Source organism: Pogona vitticeps, chromosome 3, assembly GCF_051106095.1.
Source record: "Pogona vitticeps strain Pit_001003342236 chromosome 3, PviZW2.1, whole genome shotgun sequence".
Lineage (NCBI taxonomy): Eukaryota > Metazoa > Chordata > Lepidosauria > Squamata > Agamidae > Pogona > Pogona vitticeps.
This window is the reverse complement of record NC_135785.1, coordinates 244,512,514-244,528,422: the sequence shown is the minus strand read 5'-3', so window position 1 is coordinate 244,528,422 and position 15,909 is coordinate 244,512,514.

The window sequence follows — 15,909 nt, the reverse complement described above, 5'->3', positions numbered from 1 at the left end:
TGGAAAATTATTGCTGTAAGAAAATGGTCTTGATCAGGAATATACGTATATTACTGTTGTAAATGTGGATGTATGTGGATATAGCAGCATTATGGGATTATGTCAAAGTGTCCACAAATATTTATCAGGTGTTGACAAACCAGGATTGCTTTGAAAGACTGTTAAAAAGATAGTTATTTTAATGTCACAGTGACATTATTCATTCATGGTACTTACGTATGCATAGCTTTGCTGTGCTATAGCCAAAAATTCTGAGATTTTTTTTATGTTCTGTATTTTCAGTCATCACTGTAATAGTACAAAAGTAGTTTATTTGGTTATTTTGAGGAAGACATATCTGTAGATACTTACTTCAAAAAATGTCATTGAGAGGAAGCATTCCCTATACTGAGAGTTTATATTTCATGTCCAACACTTGACTCACATCCTTCTCCGTAAGCAGAGTAAACCTGCAAGTAGTAAAGGCATCATTTAACAATTAAAAGCAAATAAAATTAACAGCACAATATTATAATAATTTAGAACCACACAGCTAGAAGGGACCCTATGGATCATTGAGTCCCTATCAAGGAGGCACAGTGAGGAATCAAACTTCCAACCACTGGTTCCTCAGCCAGATGCTTAAACCACTGAGCTGTCTAGCAGTTCATGTATTTGCTTGTCATGGAAGAGATAGCAAAGTAGGCATCCACTGAATCTGCAAGGGGGCACCACTCCTGAGAAAGTCCTCTTGCCACACACCACCCATCTTACTTTTGAAAGCAAAGCCAGTAAGGATTCTCTTTGCCTACAGCAGACTGTCACAGAGATAACTGTTCCTTCAGGTCTCACATCACGGTGGAAAGATAGACAACCTATACTATTTTTCTTGAGGTCTGATTCATCATACCAGTCCATGCAGGATTTTTTTACCTTCAGACTTTTACAGAATATTATCTTAAATCATGTAGCATCCTGTATGAAATAACAGTTACCCGAGTAATTAGCAGTATGTGCTAGGATATGAAAAAACATGAAAGAAAATATTTATAAGCCATCTTGAGTGCTATACTGTAGTAGAAAGACAGAATAGAAATATAGTAATAAGGAAAGGAATAGAGTTATGGAAAGTTAATTTTTAAAGTGGTAAACATGTACTGTTGTCTTCCTCCATTGAGCCAGACGAGCTATGTAGTCACATAATAAAATGAGCCAAATTTGTCCTGCTTTGAATCTTTGGCTTTTTAAGGGATCATATACACTAATAGTGTGGAATAAATAATACTATTTAAAACACTATAGACCTTACTGAAAAGCAAACCTTCAAGAAGACATTCATGGGCAGAAACAGTGCACTATAACGATTTCATAGTCCGAGATCTTTGAAACATCTTGCTATAGTTACGAACAACTGTACTTGTGAAATGACAAGCTTTAGTTTAGTAGAAGGCATTTCTGTGGTAACACATACATGCAAAGTTCACCTATACTACCTTTGAGATAAAAATGCTCCTTTAAGCTGATTACAAAGTAACCAGAATTAATTACAGGAATTAATTTTACATAGCCAGGCAGAAACATATATCAACATTTCTTTCCAGCTGACTAGTTACTGTGTAAATATAAAGATGAAGATACTCAAGGAAATCAAGAGATGTACATATTTCTCAACTGTTTGAAAAATCTGGAAATAAAAGATTTTTATAATTTTGTAACTACCTTCTTTTGCAAAAGGGCCTTCCATTTGGTGCTGTAACTGATAATTTTAGCCTTATAGTTGATAACTCTTCCAAAAAAATGAGCTCTGGTAACATGTAAATGCATCAGGCAACAAGCCACAATCCATCTGTTGAATTTATCAGCTAGCTCACTGAAATTAACTAGGAGTTCCTGTGTCGAAATCATTTCATCCCAGTGGCTTGATTCAATCTAATACACTCTTGTTTCATTTGACATCTGGATTAAACCAAAAACGAGAATATGTTTATGGCTGTACATACACCTTTCATAGTGTCATGCTGTTGGGCAGACTATATGTTAAAAGGATTTGTAAATTAAGCTTGTGTTTAATTCCCATTGACCAATCATAAAACAAAGCACATTCAGGGCAAGATACATAGTTGAGATATCATGTGGCATCACTGCTTGGGGAAACATCTCTGCAAAAAATGTGCTAAGCATATTACCCAGTTTGATTCTTTTCAGTCTGTGTAAATTCTTCATCTCTTAGAGAGCCGAAAAGATGTTTGAGCTTTAAGATACCAATAGAGAACTAGAGTATACGTATATAAAAATCAAACATGCAGAATTTTTTGGCCAGTAGTGATATGTTTAATGTAAAACAAGCACTTGTAAATTTAAAACAATTGGCAAGTCTTTTCGTGATTAAAATGTTTAGAAATATAAATGTTTCTCAGTTGTTTTTAAAAACTGTTTAAAATTATTTTTCTGAGTACAAGAATTTTTTAAAGACTTTTTCTTAATAGAAACAAATCTTTACTTCTGTAGAGTTTAAAATATGTTTTATTAAAATTAGGGAGAAAAGCAATGAATGTGTTAAGAGAGCATTTATTTTTCATACCATAACATTCAGATATCTGGTGAAAGTTACAAAAACCTTGAATAAATTATGAAATAGTGTGAAATATTTTAGTGGGGTTGCACACATTTGTAAAGTGTTTTGTGGATTGTGTATATACAGTCATGGCCAAAAATATTGGCACGCTTGCAATTCTATCAGAAAATGCAACCCTTCTCTGAGAAAATTGTTCGTTTCTTTGGTTTGTGTTGGAACAACACAAAAAAAACAGGAGAAAAGTCAAATCTGATACAATCCCACAAAGAAACCCAAAAATGCACTGGTCAAAATTATTGGCACACTTAATTTAATATTTGGATCACCCCCTTTGGAAAAAAATAACTGAAATCAATTGCTTCCTATAACCGTGAATGAGTTTCTTACACTATCTAATTCATATTTTTAAGCATATGCAAATATGGGGGGAAAACTCCTTATTTCCAAACTAACTTTTCAGTGTCCTGTATTCATAATTTCTTCAATATATAAAAGTCGGGCATATTAAGCAGAAGTATGTGGCTAGGATGTCAAATTAATTTGCATTTCTATTTTCTATGCAATGATAGAAATGATTTCTGAAATGATTATTAATGGAGACAAAAAGAGTGCTTGAACTTGGAAATTGATAAATGGTGGTGAGCTTTTAGCAAAAAATAAGCCTTTATTGTTAGTGTTTGTTTGCTACAATTGCTGATCTTCAAAATGTCAGCTTTGATGGAAAGGACAAGGAAGAAAAAAAATTCACGGTAATCTTTAGAGACATTTTCCAAAGCAACTAGCTGTCCTTTGTATCAGGTCAGCAAAACAGACCAATTGAGACACACTAGATCAAAGCTAAAAGGTTTTCAATTTTCACCAGTCCCTGTTTACATCAGTTTTGCAGTACAATAATACTAAGAGACAGACCTCATGTTCATCTTTCTTTTTGGACTGAACTAATCTGTATTTATTTCAGTTGTAGTACTGCTTTGCTGCTTGTTCGTCTACTTGTTAGTAAACAAAATTTCTTCTGTACCTGCTCACTTTTTACATAATTATAAAAATAAATCAGTGATTTACATCCAGAAGGCCTTTGGCCTTTTGCTAGAAGTTTGGCCTTAGACAGGGTGGCTAGGGTAATTTTGAGGTCATGGCTGACAGGATTCCCAGAGTCCTGTGCAAATTGGGGAGCAAAGAAGGCTCAAATCAAGATCAGCAAATGCTTCAAGGACAAAGCTTCATACAAAGGCATGGTCAAAGACAGTCCACAATTTCTTACAGGAGCTCCATGTCACAACATATAACAGTGTTCCAATAGGAGTTGCCATAACCACAGTCAAAGTTTAGCTGAGTTCATCAGAGGTTTCTGGAAGATGTTCTTGTGAGGAGAAGCCCACATACCTGAAGAACATTTTGCTGCAGTCAAGTACTGTATTTGTCCTTGGTATGACATAGCCTGACTCTTTCAAGGACCGTTGTTGCTGAGGGCTTGGTTGTTTTGAAGTAGAACTCTTCATCCAAGGGGCACAGGGAACCCTTGATGAACTCTCCCAAGGATCAGACTCATCTTCTTGCCAACAATTGGGTGTCATCTTGGAGTGAGGGAGAGATGGAGGTCTGAGCATATGAGCTCGCTCACAGATATGATCTCTGAATTTGGAATATAAGGCCTAGAATCCCCTAAATGGAACACTGTAGAACTTGTAGTCTAAAAAAAGGTAACTATTCTGAGCTTTCAATGGTCTGTTTAGGGAATTAATTATTTCCGCTTGGTAAATAAGGGCCAAAGCACTAACAGTACACAACGCCTTGCTCACAGCTTCCAGCAGCAACCAAAGCCGATGACACACCTTGGAGATCTGTGGCTGAGTCTCTCATGTTTGCTTTTAAAATAGCTCCTGTTGGGTGGCTTCAGAATGTGACTAGAGCAATGACACTTGTGTGTGTGTGTGTGTGCACGTGTGCGTGCACACACACACACACACACATATGTATGTGTTTTCTACCTCACCCATCAAGTAGCAAGCCACTATTCTGGGTGGCTTACAATCAAAATAAACATAAAATTAAGAACAAAACAAAAATTTTAAAAAGTATCCCTTTCCTCCAAGTAGTCCTCCTGTTCTAATTTTTCTTCCTTATTCCAAAAGCAGAAAAGACATACATATTGGAAGGATCTATTTGCAGCATTGGCGTGTGTTAGACCTTGGTAGGACACTGATGACTTAGAATTAAAAATCATCATAATTAAACACTCTTTCAGCTTCCAAAATGTGGATGTGGATAAATACAGTATATTTGTTCCCTGGGATATGTTCTAGCTCTGAAATGTAGTTGCTACTTGCTTTGGGTATCTCACCTTTCTACATCTAGGCCATCGTGACACACAACAAATGAAAAATATTCAATGTGTTAATGCAGTGAAGATATTATTTATTTCATTTATGTTTAAAACTTTTTTTTTACAAAAAGCACACATACATAAAAAGCAGATGGGAAGGAGATTAAAATACTACCAAATAGGCAGCTAGCAACCATTAAGAGTAGCCATATGTGGAATAACAAAGGATTGGGCATTTCTGGATGTATTCTGAAAAAAATTCATTAACGAGGAACTGTTGCTGCCCTCCATCTGTGTTGCATTATATATCAGATTTCCACTTATCAAGAGGCCTTGACTACCGGACAGGTGTGCCCCTTGGCAACCTTCTTCTTGAAATGAACTGTTGATCTTTATCATTCTCTCCCTTAACCACATTTCTTTCTGAGAAGCCAACCACGCAATAAGATCAAGACCAGCTGTGTTTGAGGCATAGGTAGAATTCAGAATATTTACATATTTTGATTCCCAATTCCCCTCAACCACTCAGGGGGTTCCAGCTGCTTTCTGCTCTCATCTTAGCCTAGCAATAGTCCTCACAGTGCTGCGAGTGCCTGGAGTAACCAGGCAGCCATATTTCTTCCTGCCTGAATCCTGAAGATGTGGATAGGTAACAGGAATAATTGGGGAGATATTTCACCACATCAGAGTAGAATTCCTTCTTTTGGACATGCCAGTTGCTCTAGACCTGTTGTGGTGGCAATAACCCCCTGAGAAAAAAGTGTGTGTTTAAAATATTTTCACGTCACTTTTTTTCCTTAAGAAGGGGCCCAAGGGGGCTTATATTAAAGACAATATTGAAATCTAAAAACCGTAAGTACACAAATGCTAAAAAGGATCAGACAGATGCCACACTAAAAGACAGTAAGCAAAAGCAACATCAAAAACACATCCAAAGCAGTAAGGCACAACAATCCATTTAAGAACCCCACTCAGCCAGCCAGTCATTAGGGGAAAGCTTGCCTGAAGAGAAGGGTCTTGGTCTTCTTGTGGAAGGGCAGTAAAGATGGGGCCAGCCTGGCCTCCTGTGGGAGGGAGCTCCAGAGTCTGGGAGCAGCCATTGAGAAGGCTCTCTCCTTGCGTAGCCACCAGACGTACCTGTGAAGTTGACAGGGCTGAGAAAAAGGCCCCTCCTGATGATCTTAACACTCAAGCAGGCTCATTTCACCATCCTGTGTACTAGACAACATCTTATTTTCTCCTTTCTTTCCCTGCGCTGCTACCAGAATACCAGCAGCTCCATGTAGATGCTGGAGAGACAGGAGGGTGCTGCCGGGCAGTGAGGAATTAGCAGGTAGGATCTGGGATCTGCTTCATTGGCAGGGTAAGGGAAAGCAGAATCTTCTTCCGGTTTAAAGCCAGAGATTTAGCGTTACATACAGCGTTACATACGAGTTGAGTACTGCAAGTCACTGAGATACATTTCCAAACCAGACGATAGAAATCTTGATGACAATTCTACAACAGCATTTCCTCTATATTCCCTTGCTTCAAGGCTAAATATCCAGTTCCTCATCTACCCTGAAATGCATACTTTTTGGTACCCATCAGTGTGTAGCAATGAAATACAGTAAGAATTTCATGCCGTCAAGTCAATTCTGATTTATGGCAACCCTTTTCAGGTTTTTCCATGTAGAGAATACTCAGAAGTGGTTTACCATTCTGTTCCTTGGGGGGGGGCACCCTAGGACTGCAGTTTGCCCAAGGCCACACAGGCTGGCTCTGTTTGCAGGAGGTACAGTGAGAAATTGAACTTCCAACCTCTGGCTTCACAGCCCAATACCTAAACCACTGCACTATCCAATCAGTTTTAGCAATAAAAAGCCCATCATAAAACCTCAGTCCCAAAGTTCTTGTCGTTTCTGATGACATTAAATGGTATTTTTTTCCTATGTTTTCTTATATGAGGGCAGAAAAAAGAAATATATATCTATACCTTATGAAAGAAACAAGCAAAATACAAGCACTGCCTTTGAATGAACTTGGCAGAGGGGGACCTATCACTGTCTTCTATTCGCAGTTCACTTGTATGTTCTGTTTGCCCTTTTTGCCTTGGCACTAATATTTGTGAAGACTTCGCAAAAGAAGGCTTTGTATCATTGGGTAATGTGTTGCAGCAGCTCCATACATCTGGATTTAATAAAGCAGGGTTTTTTTAAATGCATTCCTGAACTCTTGGAGGCACTTTGGTTTTCTTTTATCAACGATGGGTTTCTAGCAGCGGTGGGAGGGAGTGCCAATAGATTAAAAGGGTCCACATCACACAATTTTCTTGTCATTGATCGTTCTAGCAGCATTAGGTAGGAGGTCAGAAATGGAAAAAATATATAACATACCCAGTGGCTCCATGCACTATGGCTATTGTATGAAACCTGTACAACTACATCATCCATCAAAATTTCTACACTCTCGGCTGCTGCCAGAGGTCATTGCAAGCAATTCTGGGTGGAGAGGGAAGCTGAACTGCAATTGGTTGGCTGTAAGAGCAATTTCCTTGGAATAATTAGCATTTTTGTTTTTGTTTTAAAAGCTGGAGTCCGAGCAAAGGGTATCCCTCCACTCTTCACCCCTCAATAAAGATGCCATTCTCTTACTGTGACCCGAATCACCAGCATCAAATAATTTCATTTTATCAGACGCAGAGATGAGAAAAGTTACTGTTTTAGACTACAACTTCCAATGTCTCTGGGGGAGAATCCCAAGTAGAAAAAAGAGGTGCTTTTGAAACTCTGGTCAACAATCAGCACCAGTTCCTTCTCTCTCAGATTCCTATACAATAAATTCCTCCTGACTTGAAAACTTTAAAAGGTATCTTGGGCTAGATAGGTGCTGTTTTACTTAAGTTGAATTTTTCTTCTTTATTCATATCAGAGCATCTCACAATTTAAAATTATGGACATATATGGAATAAAATTGTAAAATTAAAACAAATTAAAAAGTTAAGATTATTAGACATTTTAAACTATTTTAATGCTACTTCAATAGCATTATCTTGGCCATTTTCTGTATCTTCTACACATGGGATTTTTTTAAGTGCATGCACATAAGTGCTGCATTGTTTGAATTTCTCTGCAGTCACAGGAAATTTGTCTTGTATCCATGTAGCTCCATTTTATTTGATTTGCCTTATTTAGAATATTTCTACTCTTCTTCATTATCAACAAAGCAGAACAACATACGGCATTAATTAAAATAACACCTAAGTGCAACACAGAATTTTCAGTACAGTAAATGTTCAAATCAGCAACTACTTACTAAGCAGCTACACCTTTAACAGATGCACAATATGTCCAAGCTGTTCAGGGGGGCTTTGAACTGAATACTGCCATGGAGGGAAGTGGAATTCCAGAGGGTGGGGCAAGAGTGTCAGTAATGCACCAAAAATACTTGGGATAGTGATATACGAACCCACAAATGGTTGCACAAGAACAGTAAGGCAGCTAGCTAGAAGGACTTTCCCATGGTTTCCAGAACTATGAATAGGAGAAAACTCTACTGGTCAAAGAAAAAAAATCCCTAAGCAGGGGAGAAGGGAAGGAACACTAGTATTGTTTGCAGAGAACTGAGCATCCTTAGCAGTTGTGAAATGCGCCTCACTGTTGGGAAGGTAATGCCAGTTTCCTGGAGAAAAGCCTGCCTTGTATGCTGGAACACTGAACAGGAGCACTCCATGTATACTAGGTAAAGGTAAAGGTTCCCCTTGACAATTTTTGTCCAGTCGTGTTCGACTCTAGGGGGCGGTGCTCATCCCCGTTTCCAAGCCATAGAGCCAGTGTTTTTGTCCAAAGACAATCTTCTGTGGTCACATGGCCAGTGCGACTTAGACACGGAAAGCCATTACCTTCCCACCGAGGTGGTACCTATATATCTACTCGCATTTACATGCTTTCGAACCAATAGGTTGGCGGGAGCTGGGACAAGCGACGGGCACTCACTCCATAGCGTGGATTCGATCTTATGACTGCTTGGTCTTTTGACCCTGCAGCACAGGCTTTTGCGGTTTAGCCCACAGCGCCACCACGTCCCATATATACTACTTTGGCCCATATCCTCTTGCTTAGCACAGTAAACCTCACTGAAGTAGGCCCATTGAATCAGTGGGGGGGGGTTGTGTAAGGTCCAATGATTCAAATGGGTTGACTCTAGTTGTAACTTACTTTGGCATAACAAATTTCAGTTAGAGTAGGTCTATTGAATCAATAGAACATACAGAGGAGTTACTTCACTAAATATCTGCTGATTCAAGGGTCTAACTTTAGTGCAATTTGCTAGGCCAAAAAACAGGATTTTGGCCAGTGTTGCAGTTTGCTTTTATTCCAAACCTCTTCACATGTTGACGCTGCTACTGTTGACAATCTTGTGTTATATGAGGGTGTTTTTTTTTAAAGCAAAGAAATACTTCTTGCAAATCAAATACGTTGAAGGATTGTTGCTGTTTAGTTGTTTAGTTGTGTCCAACTCTTCGTGACCCCATGGACCAGAGCATGCCAGGCCCTCCTGTCTTCCACTGCCTCCCGGAGTTGGGTCAACTTCATGTTGGTCGCTTCAGTGACACTGTCCAACCATCTCATCCTCTGTCATCCCCTTCTCGTCTTGCCCTCACACTATCACACTTAAAACATACTTGCCTTATTTATTGTCTCAGGTATTTCAGATCTTAAATATTAATTGTTTCTGCTTTTACCCTTCATCCTCATGGTACAGTGATTTCTGTATTGTTTGTTATCTGCTTATTTATCATAGAATAATAGACTCGCTGGAAGTTTCTGTCTAAGGGACTGTAAAAGATCGAGGATCTCTGAGGTCTTCCATTCAAGACTGTTTAAGTTCAGTTGCCTCCCCTCCTGAAATCTGATTTGTTCTAAGAGCCAGAAAATTGTTCAACTAACAAAAAAACAAACAAAAAACCTCTTTTTAAAAATCTGTTCACTCACTTCTGCATCACTGATGTAAGTCAGGATTCAAAAAGTGCCGACCCAACCTACATTACATTTTTTTCTGCTAGGAAAAAATAGCAAAAGGCACCCTACTCCTACCCTGTGCCCTATTTTAGTCCCCAAATAGCCTTTTTAAAAATCCCAAAGTGGATGTCTGCTCATTGCGTGTTTGTAAGATAGTTTTTTAAAATGTTTATTAATTTTGAATTTTATTAATTGTTTGGTTTAATTTACTGTAGTTGCTTTTTGAGCCTTTGTTTTCTTATTTTATTTTATTATGTCATATCAGTCTGTTATGTTGGTGTTTTATGATGTTTAATTATGTTTTGTTCTCTGTTGTACATCACCCAGTGTGGTCCCAGACCAGATGTGTAGTATAAAAGTGAAAAAATAAATAAAATAATACATCTGTTGGCCTACAATAGGCCCTGGGAGGTAAGCAAGGGGAATGAGATTTAACTGGCAAAACATTCCTAAGGCTTTTAGGAGCACTATTTAGCATTTTTCTAATGCAGATTTTTTTTTTGCTGGGGGAGGGTCAGGGGCTGCTTTCACCAGGAGGGTGAAAGCAGCTGCCCAAGCTACAAAAACTTGCCCACTCTTGCTGAAATCATTTCTCAGCTGTGTCTAAGACTGAAGAATGTTGACTTTGTCCCTTTCTCTAGAACAACAGTTAAAAGCAGCTGGGGTTATAGGCTGCAAAGGATTATGCTTATTTTTTGGGAGAGGACTAGATGCATTTAGAACAACAATGGGATTTTTAGACTTCTACAAATCCCATAATTCTTGATTCTTGGAGTTCTACCTGACGGACCGATGCCTCATAGACATCTCAATGTGGCTCACCTGGGAGAGAGTTTTCATCCGGAAGTCTTTGAGACTGAGCTTGGCCTAGCTGGGAGCCTCCTTTCCGAACAGGGAACTAGGTGAATCTGTGCAGAGATTATGCTTTGGTTTAAAGAGCATTTGCCAGGTGTATCTGATGCCTCTTCAGATTGGTAACTAAAGTAAAAAAAAAAATAGGTGAGACTAACTAATTCCAGTTTCAGCCTTCATTTAATGTCACCACAGTAGAGCTCTTTAACACTGAACATCTAAGAGAACTGAAGAATTGTCTCTTTATTTTGTTTCTGGAGATCTAAACTATAATACTGGGTTTGCTTCCTGGGGACTCAGTTCTCTGTTTTGTGAGAGAAACTGTGATTTCTATCACCCTCGCCAGCCATGAAGCACTGAGGAGAAACGCCTGAGTTGTCCTAATGGATAATCCTCCACTGACCATTGTGACTTGTGTATTGGATTCCCCCCCCCCCATCTCTACATGTGAAGGTGAGTCTACAGGAATCCAAGATCTTAAAATGGATAGGAGTGGTCTATGTTCAGACCACGAGCCATAGGATTCCCACACATGGTCTAGAGTCCTGAGCTCGATGTGATTCTAATATAGGGTAGGCTTGCCAGACGTCTGGCAAAAGGAGGACATGTCCTCCTTTTTAGCTTAATGTCCTCCGTCTGGCAGACAAAGCTAAAAACCTTAAAAATGTCTGGCTTTTGTCTACGTGGCCTTCCTCCTCCTCCTCCTCCTCCTCTTTGTCTTACCCAAGGAAAAACAGATGGCTTGGGACTAAGGGGACACCGTAATGAAGAATTATTTTGTAAGGGCGGAAGTGAACCTATCATGGAATCACGACGTAGACTCTTTTTTTTTTACAGCCAGAAGTCCTGTGATCACAGGGTGCATGTTTCGTTCGTCATTTCCCCGGTTCCTAGGAAGGAGGCTGATACCAGTTGCTCAGGTCAGGTAAAAAATGGGGAAGGGCAGTGGCGCTCTTTAGAGTTGGGCTTCCTCCTTCAGCAGTAGCTGTCGTGAACCAAAGGACTGGTTCTGAAGAGAAGGATGTCTTCCAGAGCTTGGGAACCTGTGGCCTTCCAGATGGTGTTGAAATCGAACACCCGCTATGCCAACATTAAAGTAAATAAATAAAGATATTTTTCCCTAAAATCTGCTAATGGGGGGGACTGTAGAGCAACTTCTGGAGTGTCTAAGCAGGGAGATTGCATTTTTGAAGGAATATATTTTTGTGCAAGCTGCCAGCCTAATAATACCAGTTGCTCTTTTTTAACTGTTGGTCATATAATATTTTTTTTAACATGACTGTTTCTTGGTCGGTTCACTAAGAGACATTTATTGGCAGCTGTTGTAATAAAATTGTATTGATTGCGGGTTTAATCCGGAATGATTCAAATGAAACATTCAATACGTCCTCCTCTGTCCTCTTTTTTGTCTTTCTGTGTCCTCCTTTTGGTACCCATGTACAGTATCTGGCAACCCTAATATAGGGCAGCTTCCTGTATCACATGTTTCCAGTACTAATTTATAAATATGGGAGCTTGAGTTCTGCTGTTAAGATAAATAACCTGCTAGTGCCATCTGACCTTTAAACTCCTCAGTTCATTTGCTGAGCAGTAATCAATCTGGATAGCTAGTCAGACGTTCCTTCCCCTGGACAAGCCACTTTCAAGAAAGCAAACGATGCTGCCAGCTTTAATGAGAAGACAGATTGAAAGAATCACAGTTCAATTTTCTCATTGGCTTCAGGCAGAGAGTGTAGCTCGGTTAGCTTTGCTGTACTGATTTCCAGCCAACAACTGATGCAGGATCCTAGCGTGAGACAGGAAGTGACCAGGAATTGCAGAATACATTGGAAAGGCACAGTCTGAGTTGACATTTTCTCCGAAGAATTCTCACTGGAGGAGTCCAAGACTTGCAGCCATCCAAGGCCTTGCAGGCAGACGGGATGGCTGACGCAGTCAAGGGTAATCGTATGCCATTCTGGCCAGGCTTCAGGGTTCGGCTCTGGCAAATTTTGAATTCTTTTGCATATGATGAAAACTAGTTTAGCTCAAGATGAAATGAGAGCCTTCATGCAGAGGACAACGACAGTTCCTGCTGCAGGATCTCAGCCTGTATAAAGAGGAAGCGTGCTTTTGTTTTTCCCTTGTTCTCTTCAACTGCAACGTTGTATTAGCCGTGTCTAGTTAAATTTGTTATTTTACAGTCTTCCTCAATTTCCTTATGTATTAGTATCAGTTCCCCCTTTTTATAGACAAAACATACTGTTTGCACAAGAACAATCTTGGAATCATCGGGATCTCACTTTGGCAGTTCCCATTGATGACTGCCACTTTGCCTACCAGCAATGTTTCTTTGTTAGCGTGGCCCACAGGCTTGGTCAGGTGTCCTGTGCCACCACTGCGCAGGCCCAGGGAGGATAACCAGAATCACTCCTCTCAGCGTCCTTTATCTGGGGAGAAGTGGACCCATTCATCCTACAGCAGCAGTGGCTGATCCTCGCCGAGGGCACAGAAGATGGGAGTGTCCCCCTCAAAATATCGTATTATCTTGTCTACACATACTTGTACATATGCATGTGTACATATGTGCGCATGTACAGATGCAGCTGTGCTCAGGCTCCATTGTCAGTTGACCACTGACAAATTGGAAGATCAGCCAGACATTTCTCCATATTCAAGTTCAGCAAACTTTTAGCTGAGGTACAATCTCTCTCTCTCTCTCTCTCTCTCATATATATATGAACTTAAATATGGAGAAATATCTGGCCGATCTTCCATATATAGTATAAATATATATTTGGACTCTAGTTCCCAGATCTGCAAGCTTGCGTGACCAGTGGCTCTTCAGCAACATGGTTTTTCCTCATGCAGCAAGGAAGTTTGTTTCCTCTGCTCATCTGACAGGCTCTCCCTCTTTCCTCAGTTCCTTATTTGTGCCTATTTCCTATTCAAAGGCTATTCCATCCTCCTTTAGTGGTGTCTTCCCTCCCTCTCTTAGGGACTTTTGGATGTGTGCCACAAGCTCAGGAATAAATCCTAACCAAGTTGGTATTGTAGAATTTCTGCCCAAGTCTCTGATCAAGCCAGTCCCTTGACTAAAATCAGTAAAAGTCATAAAAATACCTTTTGTCGATTCAAAATAAACCCTTTAAGAGGAGTAACCGTGGTTTTGTGCTCTAGTTTTTGTGCATCAGTCATCAGTTTATTCCATTGTCTTACCATGACAGTGACTTGTACATCTCTGGTTTCTTTAGGGAAACATATAGAAAGAAGTAGCTTGCTGGCCTGTCAATTCATCTTCAACAGCCTACTTGTATTTTTTAATTTTAATTTTAATTTTAATTTTAATTTTATTATTATTATTATTATTATTATTATTATTATTATTATTATTATTATTATTATTATTATTATTATTATTATTATTATTATTATTATTATTATTATTTCGCCGGGAAATGAGTCAATCATGGCCATGTGTCAAATGACCAGAAATTTATGAAACAATCAAATTGGGGTATAACGGGTTCATTTGGCTGATCTGATCAGGTCCTTACTTACCCTTAAAGCCCTGTTGGGGTTACTGTCAGTCAGTTCCAACTTGATGGCAACAAAAAGGGTGAAGTGTGCGGCACTTCTGTTTATAGTAATGTTTTCCAAATCAGCATCTGTACAATTAGGAGAACATCTGCAATTTGGTATTCTCTTTAGTGGTAATGCAGAAGTGGAACTGGCTGTGCTGTCTGGGGGTTTCTTGGAGCTCGAATCCCAAAGAGAATTTCCCCAAGCTCTGTCCAGTTTACTGTTTTTCAGAAGTTTGTTTGTCAAACTCTTTCTGCTGTCACGTCTAGCCGTCTGTCTGCTCAGTCTTGTGAAATATGTTGACAGTAGAACGGCACTGGCTCATCTCCTGCTCTTTTCACTGAACTGGTTTGTTGCAGCTGACCAGCACCAGAGTTATTACTTCACAAGGATGAGTCAGTCTCTGACATGTCTCTGCTTATGGGGAGCTGGCATGGAAAGGAATCTATGCCCACTAGGGCAGCTAACACTGTAATACATAGACTGCTTGGATATCCTGCCACCAGTCTCATGTGTGGGGCCCTGGAAGCGACTTTGAGGCCTTTGACACTTCCTTTCCATAGCTCTTGGCCATTCCTACTGGAATGCTTTTCTGAAAGGACAGGGGCCAGTGGAATAACACTCTCCACTATGGGGGTCAAAGTCAAAGTCCTGCAAGATTCATGTGAGGGAGGGTCATCTCAGAAAGATCAGATTAGTGAACTTGCCTGTGGAAAAATCTAAAGCTGCTGCTATGTCAAACGTTCATTTTGAAAGACGGTTACAGAGTTAATCCCCTGCCCACTTCAAAAGGTAGCAGTCAAGTGTTATGTGAAGGTCTCTTTATAAATGTATTAAAGAGCAGAGGCAGATACATCATTTTGAGACCAGTGAGATTTCTTGAAAGTAGGCTCATCACAAGAATAAAATAAATAATCTCGTAGATTCTGTCTGGAAATAAGCCATGCAAATACAGTTTTCCTAAGTTTTCAATGCAGTTGTTTGAATCAGAGAATGCCAGTTGTGGAGGGTCTGTACTTATGGGCCAAGAGTTGCCGTATTATCAAAACACATGTATGTGCATACATTTCAAAACATAATAATTACTTCTGAGACCCTGTCAGTTACTTCTGACATATTTATTCAGAGCCGCCTACATATTCTCACGCAGATATGACAGGTGAGGAAAAATACAGGAGTCTGAATCTTTGCGGGGGAGGGGGAGAGACAGAATATCTAATTTAATGATCCTGTATATATACTGAGATCCATCTTTGGGAGGAGATCAGGGAATAAGATCACTGAAATGAAATGGCAAGGTCTTGTATTGCCAAGTTCTACCGTAACAGCAATTACAGTATCTGGAGACTCGTGAAGGAGAGATGAGCGAGAGTGTGCTGTCCGTGGTTAAAACAGGGACAGAAGAGACAGAAAAAGAGTATTGAAAATGAAATTACGAGAAAAATGACATTAGAGGCGGGGAAAGTGAGCATATAGAGGAGGCGGTAGAAAAAGTGGGAAGATATGACTCAGAATCAAAGAAGAAAAGAGGGAAGGTAGAGATTTGTTTGGTGGAAGAGAGGAGGAAGGAAAGAGGGTAGGAGCAACAACTGTCAGTGTGGGAGGAAAGTATAAATGAG